Raw genomic sequence first — 18818 nt, 5'->3', positions numbered from 1 at the left:
GTGAAGGATACAGTGGTGTGTGTGTGTGTGTGTGTGAAGGATACAGTGGTGTGTGTGTGTGTGTGTGTGTGTGAAGGATACAGTGGTGTGTGTGTGTGTGTGTGAAGGATACAGTGGTGTGTGTGTGTGTGAAGGATACAGTGGTGTGTATGTGTGTGTGTGGGAAGTATAGAGTGGTGTGTGTGTTTGAAATGCAGTGTGAGTGAAGTAAATCCCCTTAAGGACTTAAAGGGGTTCTCCGGTGCTTAAACATCTTATCCCCTATGCAAAGTATAGGGGATAAGATGCCTGATCGCGGGAGTCCCGCCGCTGGGGACCCCCGGGATCATGCACGCGGCACCCTGTTTGTAATCAGTCCCAGGAGCGTGTTTGCTCCGGGACTGATTACGGGCGACTACAGGGCGGGCGGTGTGTGACGTCACGCTCCGCCCCTCAATGCAAGCCTACGGGAGGGGGCGTGATAGCTATCACTCCCCCTCCAGTAGGCTTGCATTGAGGGGCGGAGCGTGACGTCACATGCCGCCCCCGCCCTGTAGTCGCCCGTAATCAGACATCTTATCCCCTATACTTTGGATAGGGGATAAGATGTTTAAGCACCGGAGAACCCCTTTAAGGTTTCTTTTACTTTTGCATAACACTTTCTATTTTCCACCTACAGACCCATATGAGGCTTGTTTTTTGTTCCACCATTTGTATTTTGTAATGACATCAATCATTTTACCTATGGTAAAAGCAAACATAATGCATTGAAGGGAAAAATGAAAAAAAAAAAAAAAAGAATTAAAAAAAATGCAATTTTGCCACTTTGGGGGCTTCCGATTCTACACAGTGCATTTTTGGGTAAAAACTACTCATTATGGTCATTCTGTAGGTCCATAGGATTAAAATGATATACAATTTTTATGTGTTTAGTTTTATTTTACTACCTTTAAAAAAATTATAACTCCGAAAATTATAACTAGTGCTTAAAATCCTCCTCTTCTGACCCCTATAACACTTTTTTTTTCATTTTTTGCACTGTGATTAGTAGTTTTTAGCGGTACTTTTCTTGTTTTGATGGAACCATTTGATTGTTTTTTTATTTTTGTCTGGCATATGAATTGACCTTTTTTAGTCCCCGTAGGAAACTATTCCATGTAGTCTTTCGAATGCAAACACTGGACAATGAAGTGCCATAGCGCAGCATTGATCAGTGTTATCGGTGCTCCATTCCTACAGGCTGCTGGAGCAGTACAGGAGCGCCGATCGTACAGATGGAAGGAGGGTAAGGGACCCCCTCTATGCTCCCAGCTGACTTCCCAATTTCGTCACGGTGGCCCCTATCAGCCAACTAAGCTACCGGCATAATTTTTTCCCTATTTTAGACACTGCAACCTGTAGTGTATATATATATATGTGTGTGTGTGACCTGCATATGTGTGTCTGTGTGTGTGTGTGAGTAAATAACTATAGGTTACCTCATGAGCACATTTCCCTTTACAGGAACGTCTTTCTCAGACTTTACAGCGGAGCAGTCAGACTCCTCCCCCCCATGTGACTGATCACATGGCAATGTCATATCCAAAGATACACTACGGGCCCCACTGGTGTAGGGGCCAGGTCACAGCTTTGACCCCTATAGCTATGCCGCGGCCTCTGTCATTGTGAAGGTTGTTCTGCACCATGTAAGGTATAATGATCTATATAGGCCAAGCAATTAAAAATGTTTTTAATTAAAAAACTACTACAAAAAAAGGTTTCATTTATCCCATAATACATGTCATTTATTCAATAATATATCCCAGTGGTTGGACCCCTACCACCCCCACGTTCTCCCGTACTGGGCCGTGGCAGTATGCTGGAAGGGGGTGTTCTGTTCCTGCATGACGTGGCGGCCGACACGCCTACTCCATGTATCCCATAGAGATACATGGAGGGGGCTTGTCTGCCACGGGGCCCCGTCCAGAGATCGTGGGCAGAGCCTGTGCCCCATACAGGAGATTGTGGGGGGGGGGGGGCAGCGTTCGGACTAGCCAGGGCCCCAGCTCTCCGCATGAATGGAGCGTGTTGACCCCTGCACAAAGCGGTGGCCGACACTCCCCCGCCATGTTTCTTTATGGGAGAGCTGGAGATACGGTGCTCGAAAATCTCCAGTTCTCCCATAGAGATGCATGGAGGGGGCATGTTGCATCTTGCGGGGGTCAACACGCCCCATTCATGCGGAGAGCCGGGTCCCCATGCAGGAGATTGCAAGGAGTCCCAGCAGTCGGACCCCCCCAAGATCCGTCCTGTGGATAGGGGATACGTTTTTTAAAATTTGTTTTTTATCAAAACCTGTCCAGAGGAAAAATTGCTGAGTTGCCCATAGCAAACAATCAGATCGCTACTTTCATTTTTCACAGGACTCGTTTTAAAAATGAAAGAAGTGATCTGATTGGTTGCTATGGGCAACCCAGCAACTTTTTCTCTGCCCAGGTTTTGATAAATCTCCCCCCACCCCCAAAGGTTCTAGAAGCCCCACTTGAGACTTCCTGGCGGCAAAGTAACTTCTCTTCATTGTGGAACCGAATTCTTCCTCGTCGCAGTCAGAAACGTCTGTCCTGTTCCCAATCCGATCTAGCTTCGTGCCAAGTACCAAACTCTCTTCAGATGGTAACAAATACAAGTTATATATTAGATAAGATGGCGCTTGTTCCCATCTAAGAGCCCGAGGCATCTGCAGCCTGACATTGATATAGATTTTTCTGCCAAGCAAAGGAAATCTGAAGAGGCCTCTCGCTTTGCACACTTGCCAGGCAAATCCCTCGCAGGAAACCTACCAGTTCTGCGTAAATGATTTTCCTTCAACCACTACAGTAAAATGTCGGCTGTTCTGCCCTAGATGCCAGGTTACGAAACGTTCTCCGTGTTCCAGTCCTTCGATGATAACGGCATTAGAGACAAGTGAAGCCCGTACATAATGTGATCATCGAATCCCTGGACCGAATCGTCAGCTTTTCTCTTAATCAGTCATTGACAGTCGACAGTGAAGGAAAAAATTATTTGATCCCCTGATGATTTTGTACTTTTTCCCCCTGAAAAAATAAATAAATAAAATGATCGGTATATGTGAACAACCAGAGACAGAATAACAACAAAAAATCCAGAAAAAGGGGATTTCGTTTATAAATTGATTAGCATTTTACCCTTTGCAAAACATTAGTATTAGTAAACTTAGTATTAGGCTAAGTCTCCACTTTTTTTTTTAATGCAAAGAAAAACGCCAATTCTGCCGCATGGCGTTTTTTGGGTCAAAAAACGCTGCGGCCAGATTTTAGCTGCAAGTCAATGAGAAATCGCAAATTTCAAATTCCACTTTGCGTTTTTTCACTTTGACGTTTTTTAATCCTTTTGGCGTTTTTTCACTTTTTCTGCATTTTTTTCCGCTCTTTGGCGTTTTGAAAAAAACGCTGTAGTTCCCTCAAACCGGCGTTTTGAGTGAGAAAACGCCAAGAAAAGCGCTATGTGGATTTTAACTTTGGCGTTTTTGCAGGCGGTTTTTAATCTTTTTTGGACTTTAGCGATCCAAAAAAGTGATGTAGATAGCTGTTTTTATTAAAACTTCATAGGGTACCATTACATTTTTTTTCTCAAAAATATACAGTAGTGAAGGAAAAAATTGTATCTAACGAAATGTATATTATTGAAAAAAAAAAAAATTTTACTTTTTAAACAGGGATCAATTTATGTGTGCGGGGAAATAAAAATGTAGCCGACAATTATAAAAATGTATTGTATGTGTGTTTTTCAATTTTTTGCTTTATTTTTTACATTTTTTTTAGTTAGTACTACTACTCCCAGCATGGAACACACTGTTCCATGATGGGAGTAGTACAACCTGTACTAATAGACAGATCGCCCGCTGCGATCTTCCTGTATAATATATAGATGTGGCAGCCGCTCTTCTATGGTCCCCTGCCCTGATGTATATTTACACTGATTCATATTTCCCGCAGAGCTGTGATTGGCCAGATGGTTCCAGCCAATCACAGCTCTCTGTGAGAAATAGGAATATGTGTATATATACGGCCGTGCAGGGACCATAGGAGAGCGGCCGCCGCATTCATACATTATACAGGAGGATCACAGCGGGTGTCAGGAGTGATACCTGCAGTGATCTTTCCTTTACTACAAGTACTACTACTCCCAACATGGAGCACACTCTGCCTCATGCTGGGAGCTGTAGTACCTGCATTAATAGACAGATCGAAGTGGGTGTCAGAAGTTACACTCTCTGCAGTTACACTCGCTGCAATCTGTCTATTAATACAGAGAGTGTGCTCCATGTTGGGAGTAGTAGTGCCTGCTTAAGGACACATCACAGTGGATATCACTACTGACCCCCTCTGTGATCGTCCTGTCTATAGCAGAGATGGAGCGGCTGTATACATCGCTCACATCCCTGCTCTGCACTATACTCCGGGCCGGCCACTCACTCATTCATCTTTTCCTCAGAGCTGTGATTGGTTGCAACCATCCGGCCAATCACAGCTCTGGGTGGGAAATATGAATTTCTGTTGACATCAGTGGCCGGAGTATAGTGCAGAGAGGCGAGCGATGTATAGACCCGCTCGCTTCTCTGCTATATTATGGACGATATATGTCTATAGTACAGGTACTATCACTCTCAGCATGGAACAGTCTGTTCCATGCTGGGAGTAGTAGTACTACATAAAAAATGTAAAAAATGTATTTAAAAAAAAAAGGTGAAACACACACTTTATTAAAAAATAATAAAAATTGGGTTATAAAATATATACATTGCTTTTAATAAAAAAAATTCCATCACTGCTGCATCCTTTTTTTTTGGTACCCAAGAAATTTTGGGTACCAAAAAAAAACCTGCCAAGGTGCAATTTCCACACAAATGAAAAAAACGCCAGAAAAAACGCACGAAAAAACGCATGATGACGTCACTTGCACTGGCGATTTTTCAGGCGTTTTTTTAATCCCTAAAAACACAGTGCAAAAAACCAAGTGGAGACTTAGCCTTAGAGGTGAAAGCCATGTTGGCATTTTGTTCCACTCTTCTTTGCAGATCCTCTCCAAATCATTAGAGTTTCAAGGATTTGGCAACTTAAAGGGGTACTCCGGCCCTAATACATTTTATCCCCTATCCAAAGGATATGGGATAAGATGCCTGATCGCGGGGGTCCCGCCGCTGGGAACCTCCATAATCTTTCATGCAGCACCCCGTTATTGTTGTGTCCCGGTACCGTATTGCATACCGTACCTTGTATGGTGGTCCCCAAAGCCAGAGTTACTAAGTTCAGGTAGGGTCCTTCAGGTGGGACAGCCCCTAGTCGCCTCCTTCTACTCTAGTTTTATAGTGTTTGTGTGTATATATTTAATCATGTATATTAATATAATTACCTTTATAGCATCGCAGGACCTTCGGTCATGTGACTACGTTAATTCCTTTGGGTTATGCTTTAGGACCTTTCAGAGGTCTCATGGTGTGGTCACATGTAAAGATGATTGACAGAAGTTTTGGACCACTCAGCTTAAGGCCAGGCCCTGCCCATATAAGGGAGCTGCAGCCAATGATTGCTCTCTTGGGTTCCGGATCATCGGAGAGTTGAGATCTGCATAACTTGCAAAGACAACCCTAGGCCTGAAGCCTGCCGGCCGCAGCCTGAATCAAACCGTGAGTCCTAAACTAAATCCCCGCTAAAGCTAGCGTGACTACTGGACCGAAACTAAATCCCCTAAATCCAGTGGAACAGCGCATATCAGTCTCCGGACTTAAAAACGCTCAAGGTCCCAACCACTGTCAATATCTAAGAGACTTTGCTTGTAAAGAGACTGTTCCTGTTATTAAGGCTGCATAAAATCTTCAGTAAAAGTTTCAACAGTTTTCAGCAAACTCCCCGGTTGTGGACATTCACTTATTTAATACCTCCCTACCGCTCTTGGGACGGGTGGCGGTAGGACAAGCAATACAGAGGAGCCCTCACCCTGGCGTCATGAATAGAAAGGGTTAACCAGACACCCTTTAGTTACCGCAAAGCTACACCCCATATACCCTACATCCCCAGGCTACCACACTATCAACAGCCTCAGGATCGAACATCGCTCCGGGTCTGATGAATCACGATCACGGGGACGGAGTATCGTGATGTCATGGCTCCGCTCCCTCAATGCAAGCCTATGGGAGGGGGTGTGGTGGCTGTCACGCCCCCTCCCATAGGCTTTCATTGAGGGGGCAGAGCCGTGATGTCACGATACTCCTGCCCCGTGATCGTGATTCATCAGACCCTGCAGCGGGACCCCCACAATCAGGCATCTTATCCCCTATACTTTGGATGGGGATAAGATGTCTTAGGGCCGGAGTACCCCTTTAAACCTTTGGTTCTCTCCACAGATGGGATGAAAGGGGTAATCCCCTGGAAAACATGTTTTTTTAAAATCAACTGGTGCCAGAAAGTTAAACTGATGTGTAAATTACTTCTATTTAAAAATCTTAATCCTTCCAGTACTTATCAGCTGCTGTATGCCCCACAGGCAGTTCTTTTCTTGTTGAATTTCCTTTCTGTCTGACCACAGTGCTCTCTGCTGACACCTCTGTCCATGTCAGGAACTGTCCAGAGCAGGATAGGTTTGCTGTGGGGATTTGCTCCTGCTCTGAACAGTTCCTGACATGGACAGAGGCGTCAGCAGAGAGCACTGTGGTCAGACAGAAAGGAAATTCAACAAGAAAAGAACTTCCTGTGGAGCATACAGCAGCTGATAAGTACTGGAAGGATTAAGATTTTTAAAAAGAAGTAATTTACAAATCTGTTTAACTTTCTGGCACCAGTTGATTTAAAAAAAAATGTTTTCCAGTGGAGTACCCCTTTAAGGGCTAGAGAATGGTTAGGCCACTTTAGAACCTTAACCCCTTAAAGGGGTATTCCAGAATTTTTTTTACTTGACTATGCTACATGGGCTATAAAGTTAGTGTAATTCATAATATAGTGTCTGTGTCTGTGTTTGATGGTAGTCTCACAATTCTTCGGTGATTTTTGCCCCAATATTTATTTTTGAAGGGGTATTCCAGGATCTAACATTTTATTGCCCCCCCCCCTCGTGACATCACGAGGGGGCGTGGCATTACGTCACGTCTCCAGTCCCGGAAACCGAAGGTACAGCCCCGCATACAATGCGGGTGCTGCAGGGTGATCGCGGGGGGTCCCAACGGCGGGCCCCCCGCGATCAGACATCTTATCCCCTATCCTTTTCATAGGGGATAAAATGTTAGATCCCAGAATACCCCTTTTAACAGCATACAGTATAACTCAGGTCTCAGGTTTTCCCAGGTTGCAGTGCGTCGACGTAACATCACTAGTCAGGTGATCAGAGGGAGCCTGTCCTGCTTCAATGGGTGGAGCGACCGCTGGGTGGGAGAGAAATCATTTTGCAACAGCTGTAGGCACCCTGATTAGAAAGCACTGGTCTTTTGAATGGAATGCAACTCATTTGTGTTTCAATGGGTGGGGTGGCTGATGTGTGGGAGGGAGGAAAGTGACCTCACACTTACAAACTATGGGATTTGTAGTTTCAGAGAACGAACTTCAATAGGAAATAGCCAGTTCTCAAAAAGATGGTCACAGCGTTATGGTAATCTCACAATATTTAGCCCCAAGACAAGCGCAGATCCTTCCTAAGCATGTTCATTACTGTCTGGCAGGTACGTACTAAAATCACCTTATGGTGGAGAACCCCTTTAAGGACACAGCCAATTTTATTTCTGCGTTTTCGTTTTTTTCCTCCTCGCCTTCTAAAGATCATAACTCTTTTATATTTCCATCCACAGAACTATATGAGGACTTAGTTTTGCATGACCAATTGTACTTCACTCATGTTACCATAAAATGTACGGCAAACCCCCAACATTTTTTATTTGTGTGAGGAAAACGCAAATGTAGCCAATTTTGGAAGATTTCATTTTCACGCTGTACACTTTACGGTAAAACTGACATGTTTTCTTTATTCTTTGGCTCAATATGATTAAAATGTTACCCATGGTTATATATGTTTTTACGTCGTACTGCTTTTAAATAAAACTTCAACTTTTCTCACAAAATCAGTATGTTTACAATTGCCCTATTTTGACCACCTCTAACTTTCTCATTTTTCTGCATACAGGGCTGTATGAGAGCTATTTTTTTATCCCGTGAGCTTGCATTTTAATTAAATGGGCACTGTCACCAACTTTATTTTTTGATATGTTGTAGTACTTATGTACCACAACATATCTGTAATATATTTTCATTATATTTTGATTTTTACGTTTGAAATCCGGCCACTAGGGGTCTCCCTCCTAGTGGCCGGCTGCAGCACGGCGTGACGTCACGCCTGAATTCGGACTGATTGCGGCCAGGCAATTGGTCCTAATTCATTTACACTGCACTCGCTCCTTGCCTGTCAATCAGACAGGCGGGAGCGAACGCATTGGCTCCCCGGCCACTGGCTGGGAGCCCACTCCTCCCGTACATGTCGTCGCCGCCGCTGCCCCTGCACTCCCGCTGCCGGACTCTGCAGTATCAGTAAGGAGAGCGCGGTTTCGAGTTTATGAACGGGGTGGGGGGTTAGCGGTGTGACGGAGGAAATGGGCTGCGGGGTGGGGTAGCGGTGTGACGGAGGGAACGGGGTAGCGCCGCATGGCACTAACTTATAGTTCATTTACACAGGGTGCCTCCAGCTGTTTCACTACTACAACTCCCAGCATGCCCTGACAGCCAATAGATGTCAGGGCAAGCTGGGAGTTGTAGTGGTGAAACAGCTGGAGGCACCCTGTGTAGATGAACTAAGGGCGGAAGTCCCCCCCCCAGCAGGCATCAGTGACGTGGTGCCTGCTGGGGATGTCTGCCTGGTAGTGAGCACACTACCAGTCAGACCAAAAGTTATTTTTAATATAGTAAAAAAAAAAATTGAAAGCAGGGAGGGGGTTAGGGATAGATGTGCAATAGGGAGGGACAGAAAAAAAATATATATAGGAGGGTGGGAGCTACCCTTTAATGTTTTTGGAATGTGATATGACCAAAACATAACAATTTTGTTTTTACGTTTCTATCATTCACATCCGGGATAATTGACATTATATTTTGGCAGTTTGGACATTTTCGCCCCCAACGATACCAAATATTTTAATGCTTTAATGAGTAAAATGTGATCGCTGATGTCCTCCATTACCAGCGGGTCGCTGGCTGCTGATAGCAGCCGGGACCTGCCGTGTATGATGCGAGCACCGCTCAGGTCATGTATAGGACATAAATGTACGTCCTAGTGCGCTAAGTCCCAGCGGATCAGGATGTACATTTATGTCCAATGTTTTTCAGGGGTTGATATGCTTCTTTTTCAGCCATTACTTTGGTTTAGCCATTTGTTTTGGGTCATTGTCATGCTGGAATACCCATCCATGACCCATTTTCAATGCCCTGGCATTGAAGAAGGTTCTCACCCAAGATTTGACAGTACACGGCCCCATCCATTGCATAATACCCCCAAAACATAATGGCCCTGATTTACTAAGAGTGTTGTGTAGTTTTCTTTGTTGGTTTTAATCCCCTACAATTTTTTCCCCACTGTATTTACGATGGTTTCCCTACATTTTTGTTTTTTTAAGCATGCTCTGATCTATAGGGTTTTCCACAGCTGAAATCCACCACATTTTGTGTGGAAACCTTTGCAAATATGTTGAGATTTTGTGAAAATGTCTGTTTTCTGTAACCATGCCCCTTTTCAGGACTGTCACGCCCCAATTTCAGGTTTTCTCAGTTAAATGGAGAGTTGGTCGGGTTTTTGTCTTTCTGGCACAATGAGACAGAATCTGACGCACAACCAGACAAAACATGTTGGATTTACAATAGTAAATCAGGGCCAATGTCTCCACCTCCACGTTTAAAGGTGTGAATGGTGTTCTTGGGGTCATAGGCAGCATTCATCCTCCTCCTCCAAACACGAAGAGTTGAGTTGACACTAAAGACCAACATTTTTGACTCATCTGACCACAACACCTTCACCTAGTTCTCCTCTGAATCATTTAGATGTTCATCAGATGGGCCTGTAGTTTCTTGAGTAAGGGATTTCAATCTTTCATGCCATAGTGTGTTACCAATTGTTTTCTTGGTGACTATGGTCCCAGCTGCCTTCAGATCATTGATCCCCCCGTTTAGTTCTGGGGTGATTCCTCACTGTTCTTATGATCATTGAAACTCCAAGAGGTAAGATCTTACATGGAGCCCAATTAATGTTTTCCCTCCTATGTTCCTATGTTAGAGCCATGTGAACCACGTAGGACACACTCACTCACATGGTTGTAATAAGGGAATATCTTCACATCTGTGTTAGTGCCACAGCGCTCGCACCTTCTGTAGTTCTAGTGAAATTTAAGGAAAAAGTGTCTGATAGTAGGTGGTCTGATCTCTGGGGTCTTCTTGCAAAAGAATGGGACACTGAAAAGAGTGTTTGGCTATCGTCAGAACTCACATAGACAATGAATGGAGTAGCGGTCAAGTCTGTCCACTGTTATGCCATTCAGCGCCCCATTATGGGGCCTCATTCTTGACATAATGTGGGTTCCTAGTGGTTAGATCCCCACAATCACATACCTATCCCCCATCCTGCAGATTGGGGAGACATTATTATGGTGGTAAAACCCCTTTAATGGCCAGAGATGCTTACCTGCTGGAGTTGATTTGTATCCTTAGGGTGCAAATATAACTACACCACTACAATCTGCTATATATATGTATATATATATATATATATATATATATATATATATATATAGTGGCCCAGTACGGGAGTTGTTATCCCTTACCCTTGCTGCCCTATCAGGAAGTCTCCCTACAGTTTCCCCTGGGCCTCCTTGCATCTGTCCCCCATGTAAATATGTTTCTAATGTATTATACCATGTAATGTGTTCAGAAAGCGTTGTCACTTTAAGACTGATTACCATGTGACTTGTTCTGTGGTTGTTAACCAGGAGGTACCAGTGACCAGGTGATCCCAGGGGTGGCCTATGGGCTCCCTGCTAGTCTCCCCCATATAAGCCCTGGGTGGAGCTAGCTCTCTCTCTTTCCTTACAAGTCTTTGCTGAGGTCAAGACGAGTCCTAGAGTCATAGGAGGCCTCAAGTCCAGTCTGCAGCCACAAGCAGCTACAAGTAACCATAGTCTCAGTAGTATTGTCAGTCATCAGTCAAGTCAAGACAGTCATCAGTCACCATTTGTCAAGGTCTCTGAAGTCATTGGTCACCTCCGTGGGCCCTGGCTGAACTGTATAGATTTTACCACCTGTCTGCCCTCAGTAAAGCTACCGTTGTCCACAACTTGGTGGTGGAGTCATTATATCCCCGTGCCTAGCCCAGGATCCAGCGGTATACCTTCGGGTGGTATCAAGGATAAACCACGCCCTGGCGTCACGAATACAAACGGTTAATGCCATCTGCTCCTAGGGTAATTACATCTGCCCTTTGCATTACACCCTCTACCACATACTATATATATATATATATATATATATATATATATATATATAAATATCTTAGCGGTTTCCCTTACAAGCACATAGCTGATTGGTGCATCTTGTGCTCTTACATATAATGCTCAAGTGAGTGTGATTGGTCAGAGTTAGTCACCAGGCACACAAGCTCAACCCCATAGACTTATTCAATGATAAAAACTATTAACTATTAAATTAAAGGTATTATTCAGTTTTTTGCATATTCATTCCTTCGTCTATCCCTTTCTCCTTGTTTGTACCTAATTGGAATTCCCTGAAGGGGACGGTAGCGCTGCCAGAGACATCATAATGAATGCACTGAGGAGAATACATTATACACAGGATTAAACTGCACTTTTAATGATTTCAATCTGCCTTTTGCATAAGAAAAGTTGTAACTCGCAAGTTATTCCTGCTCTGAAAACACATCTTCCACCAGAATAGCGGCTTTTATATTAACTGTGACATTTTATGCATGGTCAGGATCGGAACATTTCCATATTGTTCCCATTATGAAGAGCGTGATTACGAGGAGGATGAAATTCTTGAATTCGTGTTCCCTCCGTTCATCAGCTCCAAACTCCCAGACACCATTGAATCCCCACAGAGGCCGAGCTGAGCTGCCACTGAATTGATGGAACCTCTCTTTCTGCCCGTCTAGACTGATCTCCATTTTCCAGAGTTGAGTGTCCTATATGAGCTAATGAAGAAAAGCGCAGCGACCACTGAGGGAACAGAGAAAATCAACAAAGCTGTGGGGTGTTATTTGAAGTAACAAGTTACATTTAAAAAAAAACTCTAACTAAGGATAAGAGCAGAGTACGGAGAACATTTGTCATTTCGGATAACAATGCCTCGGCTCGGTATAACAAGCTAGATGGTCGCAAGATCGCAGAAGTAGGCGTTATCTATAGCAGTTGCCTTTCCTTGGTACTGTTTTTCCCAGTACTCAGATACCCCCAGGATTTGCAGTAGGGCCAAATAAACAGACAGCCGCAAGAAAAACAAACAAGTATATGTCAACACTGGCTAGTGCAAATTGACAAGAATACTGCAGTGTTTTTCAACCTTTTTCAACCTTGGGGCACCCCTACCAAATTATTTTCTACAAAAGACAAAGAACTGCTAAAAAGAGGAATGGACATTACTTATACACTGCTCAAAAAACAAAAATGGAACAATAAGATAACACATCCTAGATCTGAATGAATGAACTAATCGTATGAAATACTTTCGTCTTTACATAGTTGAATGTGCTGACAACAAAATCACACAAAAATTATCAATGAAAATCAAATTTATCAACCCATGGAGGTCTGGATATGGAGTCACACTCAAAATCACAGTGGAAAACCACACTACAGGCTGATCCAACTTTATGTAATGTCCTTAAAACAAGTCACAATGAGGCTCAGTAGTGTGTGTGGCCTCCACGTGCCCGTATGACCTCCCTACAATGCCTGGGCATGCTCCTGATGAGGTGGTGGATGGTCTCCTGAGGGATGTCCTCCCAGACCTGGACTTAAGCATCCGACAACTCTTGGACAGACTGTGGTGCAACATGGCATTGGTGGATGGAGCGAGACATGATGTCCCAGATGTGCTCAATCGGATTCAGGTCTAGGGAATGGGCAGGCCAGTCCATAGCATCAATACCTTGCCAGAACTGCTGACACACTCCAGTCACATGAGGTCTAGCATTGTTTTGCATTAGTGGGAACCCAGGGCCAACCGCACCAGCATATGGTCTCACAAGGGGTCTGAGGATCTCATCTCAGTACCTAATGGCAGTCAGGCTACCTCTGGCAAGCACATGGAGGGCTGTGCGGCCCCCCCAAAGAAATGCCACCCCACACCATTACTGACCCACCGCCAAACCATTCATGCTGGAGAATGTTGCAGGCAGCAGAACGTTCTGCACAGCATCTCCAGACTCTGTCATGTCTGTCACATGTGCTCAGTGTGAACCTGCTTTCATCTGTGAAGAGCACAGGGCGCCAGTGGAGAATTTGCCAATCTTGGTTTTCTCTGGCAAATGCCAAATGTAATGCACTGTGTTGGGCTGTAAGCACAACCCCCACCACGTCAGGTCCTCATACCACAATCATGGAGTCTGTTTCTGACCGTTTGAGTGGACACATGCACATTTGTGGCCTGCTGGAGGTCATTTTGCAGGGCTCTGGCTGTGTTCTTCCTGCTCCTCCTTGCACAAAGGCGGAAGTAGTGGTCCTGCTGCTGGGTTGTTGCCCTCCTATGGCCTCCTCCACGTCTCCTGATGTACTGGCCTGTCTTCTGTTAGCGCCTCCATGCTCTGGACACTTCGCTGACAGACACAGCAAACCTTCTTGCCACAGCTCGCATTGATGTGCCATCCTGGATGAGCTGCACTACCTGAGCCACTTGTGTGGGTTGTAGGCTCAGTCTCATGCTACCCCTAGAGTGAAAGCACCGCCAGCATTCAAAAGTGACCAAAACATCAGCCAGGAAGCATAGGATCTGAGAAGTGGTCTGTGGTCACCACCTGCAGAACTACTCCTTTATAGGGGGTGTCTTGCTAATTGCCTATAATTCCCACCTGTTGTCTGTTTAATTTGCACAACAGCATGTGACATTGATTGTCAACCAGTGTTGCTTCCTGAGTGGACAGTGTGATTTCACAGAAGTGTCATTGACTTGGAGTTACATTGTGTTGTTTAAGTTTTCCCTTTTTTTTTTTTTGGAGCAGTGTATATCCCTATTTGCTATGTAGATTACAGTGCTGTTATATCCACTGACTTAGAGGTGACGTCTTCTCTGATCAGAGTCAATCATTTTGCCATTTCTTCTCCATCTGGCCCAGACCGACATGACAATTTCTTCCATGCCACAACTCATCTCTGCAGAATCTGCCAGACAGACATCTTAGGCTCTGCACTTTTCCAGCCCCCTCCTTACCTTTTTGCTACCTATATAATCCCACACAGTAATAATGCCACCCTATGGTGCCATACACAATAAAGTGGGTAGGTAAGTGGGTTTGCAGGGATAGGTAGGTCAGTTGGTGAGAAGTAAAAGCCCCCTCTTAAGTAGATAGGTTGCTGAAGTAGGTCGTTTTTTTTGTGGTGACCCAGTACAGAATATAGTATTGTGCCCATCCTGTGTGGCAGATGTTGCCTTCAGTATCCGTTTTGGGCCCACACTATCCAGGACTCAGTATAATGTAATGTTATGCTATGGTTAATGTATTGTCATTTTCTATGTAGCTGTTGCTTAAAGCCTGTTAAAACCTATTGTTAGGGTAGTGTCCATGTGGTAAACCTGGTGACTTGTCAGCCCAATGGGAATCCTCCAAATTTGTCCTTTATATAGTGTGATAGGAGTTAAGACTAGTTCAGGAGAGGAGAGAGATTTAGCTGAGGTACAGTTTGGAAAAAGTCTGAAGAGAGCGTGTGGTGTTCTAAGGAGGCCTGAAGTCTAATCCTGCAACCACGCATCTTCTAAAGCAAATCCCCTGCGCCCAGGTGAACGTCAAAGCCTAGCGGGAAGCACTAAAGTCCCGGGGATCCAAGTCAGTCATTTAAATCAGTCGTCCAAGTCAGTCATTCAAGTCACTAAAGTCAGCGTAGGATACCATACAGCAAGTCAGTCATATACAGCACAATCAACTACAAGTCCCAGCAAGGCGATAAGCTTCCAAGGTTTACCCTGCACCTCCCTTTGTACCAATCTGATCTGTAACGGATTTTACCATCTATCCTGTCTCAGTAAAGCCTGTTATCTGTAACCTTGCGTCATAGTACTTATTGCCCTGTGCTTGGCCTAGGAGAAGCTGGCTCAACCTCGGATATTGTATAGGCTAACCATGCCCTGGCGTCACGAAAAGGTTAATTTGCACATTACCCTCACCCGACACCACATTTTTATCATTAGATGGGTGCCCCCTTGTATGTAGGCACCCCCAGTGTGTATTTCCCCTTATTAAACTGGCACCCCAATAAGTAGTTTTCCCCAGTATGCTGTGGGATGTTGGCTAGGCAGGTGTACTCCACTGTAGACAGGGCTAGGTGATTGTAAGAGGTGTGCCTGGCTCTACTTACATCCAACCCTCATGTGGTGGCAGGAGCTGCAGAGCATATGTGCTCACTGGTCTCTGGTCTAGAACTCACTAACTAGAGAAAAAGGATTCCACCCTTTATCCTGGGAATAGGGGTGGAGTAGAACAACTATAGCTGAGGACCGGACACATGACTATATATATATATATATATATATATATATATATATATATATATATATTACTTCTTTTAACATTGGATCAAACTTATGCAGAAACAATTGTTAACCTCTAACACTCTGCAGAAGGTTCAGTGCATGCACGTTTTATTACACAAACACAGAATATTCATTTGCAATGTTAGAAAACACCAAGATATAGGCCTCAGCACTCTAGACATACATTTGACTGTCCAGCAAATCTTATAAGACTACAACCACCCGAACTAGATTCAGAGTAGCAGCTGGTATTGCTGTGCTGGGCCACCACACATGCATTATCAAAGAGTGAATAGGCCTTGGAGTCTTTATAACAACCCCCTTTCATCGCTGATTTCTTATACAGTCTTCTTATATCTTTGTACTCTAAGAGGAAAAACAAGCCTGTGCAGCCCAGAGAGGCAGTGTGCTGTATAGCAGATAAAATGTTGGAAGACCACCTATGGTTCTGTGTGCTGAAATAGTAGTCACTCGGGAAGAATGACATACAGTTGCTCCACCAAAACTACGAAAAACTTGGGAAACAGTCTGATCCCCCGGAGGGATGTAACTATACGGTATAATGGCGTTATGGGTTTAAGTTACTGGTGGGATCGGATTTTGTGTCATGGCCTCGGATGGCTGTACACTTTTTAACCGGAGAAACACAGCGATGATAAAACCCCCCCAAGGGATTCTCGTAGCTGTCATTGTAAATCCCGGATCTAAAGGGCAATGTTTAAAGTCGACAATTTATACACCGGCAGCAGAACAAGTCTCGGAGAATAAAATAAACCTGTCTGGAATGTAACGTGCCAGGATGCGGCAGAATAAATATTCCCTCTATATCTTTGAAGGGACGTCAATGAACCATGTAGTCGCCGTCTCCTTTATTATCTTGTGTTAGCACAGACAGGCGTAAACTCAGCAATTTCGTCAGGGTCAGTGGCTAATATTATTGTGCTCACAACAATAATGAAGATTTCTATTCAAGCGCCAGAAGCCTCTTATTAGAGTGATCCCCCCGACCTACAATGGCCCCCGACATATGATCATTTCAACATACGATGCTTTTGTATGTCGGGGCCATCGCATAAACGGCTATCTGGCAGCGCAGACTGCTTCAGCTGCCACCGGATAGCCGTTTACGGTGCCCCGTGTGGTCCGCTGATGATCACTTACCTGTCCTCGGGGCTCCGGCGCGTCCTCTTCGGGATCCCCTGCATCGTCGGCGCTCTCCATCGTCATTATCACGTCGCTGCGCACGCCATCCTGTCATCCAATAGGAGCGACATGATGGCGGCGACGTAGAGCGCGGATGCCGGGGAAGCAGAGGCCTTGCCGGAGCGTCGGGGACACCTCGGGGACGCGGCGACAGCGATGGACGGCGACATCCTGGGCAGCGGTGACGAGTGGTGACGGACCAGAGCGGCGGGGACACATGAGTATAACCTCCAATACCAGTGGTCTTCAACCTGCGGACCTCCATATGTTGCAAAACAACAACTCCCAGCATGCCCGGACAGCCGTTGGCTGTCCGGGCATGCTGGGTGTTGTTGTTTTGCAACATCTGAAGGGCCGCAGGTTGTAGACCACTTTCCTATACTTTACATTGCACGGATCCCTTAACATACGATGGTTTCAACAAACGATGGTCCATTTGGAACGGATTACCATCGTATGTTGAGGGACCACGGTATTTGTATGTAGCAGAGCCGGTGTGCTGATTACTAGCGCTTCTGCATTAGAGGCTTCCTCTGATTACAAATAAGGTGCATTGCAACACTTAGGACTCGTTCACATGGGGGGATTTTCTAGCGAACTCACAGCGGGAAACATTGAAGTCAATGGGGTCTGCAACAGAAAATTCTGCTGCCGAAAATCTGCTGCGGACAGCCCGTGGAGATTCCGCCCCATTCAAACTTGTAGCGGGAAACACTCTGCAAGTTCCCTAGCAAATGCGACTGAGGGAATGAGCCCTTAAAGGGGTACTCCGGCCCTAGACATCTTTTCCGCTATCCAAAGGATAGGGGATAAGATGTCTGATTACGGGGTTCCCCCGCTGGTGACCCCCGCAATCTCTCCTGCAGCACCCACCTGTCATCAGCCTTACAGATCAAAGATCGCTCCATGTCTGATGACTCACGATACAGGGGCCGGAGTATCATGACGCCACGACCCCGCCCCCTCAATGCAAGTCTATGGGAGGGGGCGTGGTGGCCATCAAGCCCCCACCCATAGGCTTGCATTAAGGGGGCAGGGCGTGATGTCATGAGGGGGCGGAGCCGTGATGTCACAATACTCCGGCCCCTGTATCGTGAGTCATCAGACATGGAGCGATCTTCGCTCTGTAAGGCTGATGACAAGTGGGTGCTGCAGGAGAGATTGCGGGGGTCACCAGCAGCGGGACCCCCGCGATCAGATATCTTTTCGCCTATCCTTTGGATAGCGGTTAAGATGTCTAGGGCCGAAGTACCCCTTTAAAGGGTTAAAGGGGTACTCCAGTTTGAGTCATACAAATTTCTAATGCAATTTTTGTATCATTCGGGATCTCAAGCTTGCTGCCATTCAATAAGAGCTTTTGCTCTCTACTTTATTGTCATGTGACAGGTTCCCAGCTCAAGACACAGCTCTGAAAACTGTGCTGTAACTTTAAGGCTAGGTTCAGACTACGGAATTTCCGCTGGAATTTTCGCTTTGAAATTTCCGGCAGAAATTCCGCTTACTATAATGCATAGTGTAGTGAATGGTCTTCGGAATCGGAATTTGTGAAGCGGAAAATCGGGATGAAAAATCTGCTAGAAAATTTCCGCCTGAAGAAAGGGGTTGCTCTTTCTTCAGGCGGAAATCCTAGCGGAACACATTGCAGTCTATTGGAGACTGCAGTGTCCGCGCGGTCCTAGCGCCGACTAATTCAGTCGGCGCAGGGGGAACTCGGAATCTCCGGCCGGAAATTTTCTGCCCGGTGATTCCGTAGTCTGAACCTAGCCTAAGGCTCCTAATAGCGCTATTGTCGTATCCCCAATGAACAATATTGCCAAAGAATGCTTCCCTTCACTAAGCCATAAAATTGCATGCTAAAAT

At 45.2% G+C, this 18818-nt stretch overlaps 1 long non-coding RNA gene across 1 annotated transcript in view; it reads right to left on the bottom strand.

Moving 5' to 3' along the window:
• Window positions 1-5531, bottom strand: part of LOC130274370 (uncharacterized) — a 28986-nt gene extending 23455 nt beyond the window's left edge. Inside the window, exons 1-2 of the long non-coding RNA XR_008844342.1 lie at window positions 5252-5531; window positions 2799-3053 (exon numbers count right to left, since the gene is read on the bottom strand). This is a non-coding gene — a long non-coding RNA (uncharacterized LOC130274370). The remainder of the gene's footprint in view (window positions 1-2798; window positions 3054-5251) is intronic.
• Window positions 5532-18818: the final 13287 nt, after the last annotated feature.

This window comes from Hyla sarda, chromosome 5, assembly GCF_029499605.1.
Source record: "Hyla sarda isolate aHylSar1 chromosome 5, aHylSar1.hap1, whole genome shotgun sequence".
NCBI lineage: Eukaryota > Metazoa > Chordata > Amphibia > Anura > Hylidae > Hyla > Hyla sarda.
Note: the sequence above shows the minus strand (reverse complement) of the source record. Positions and strands in the feature narration are given on the sequence as shown.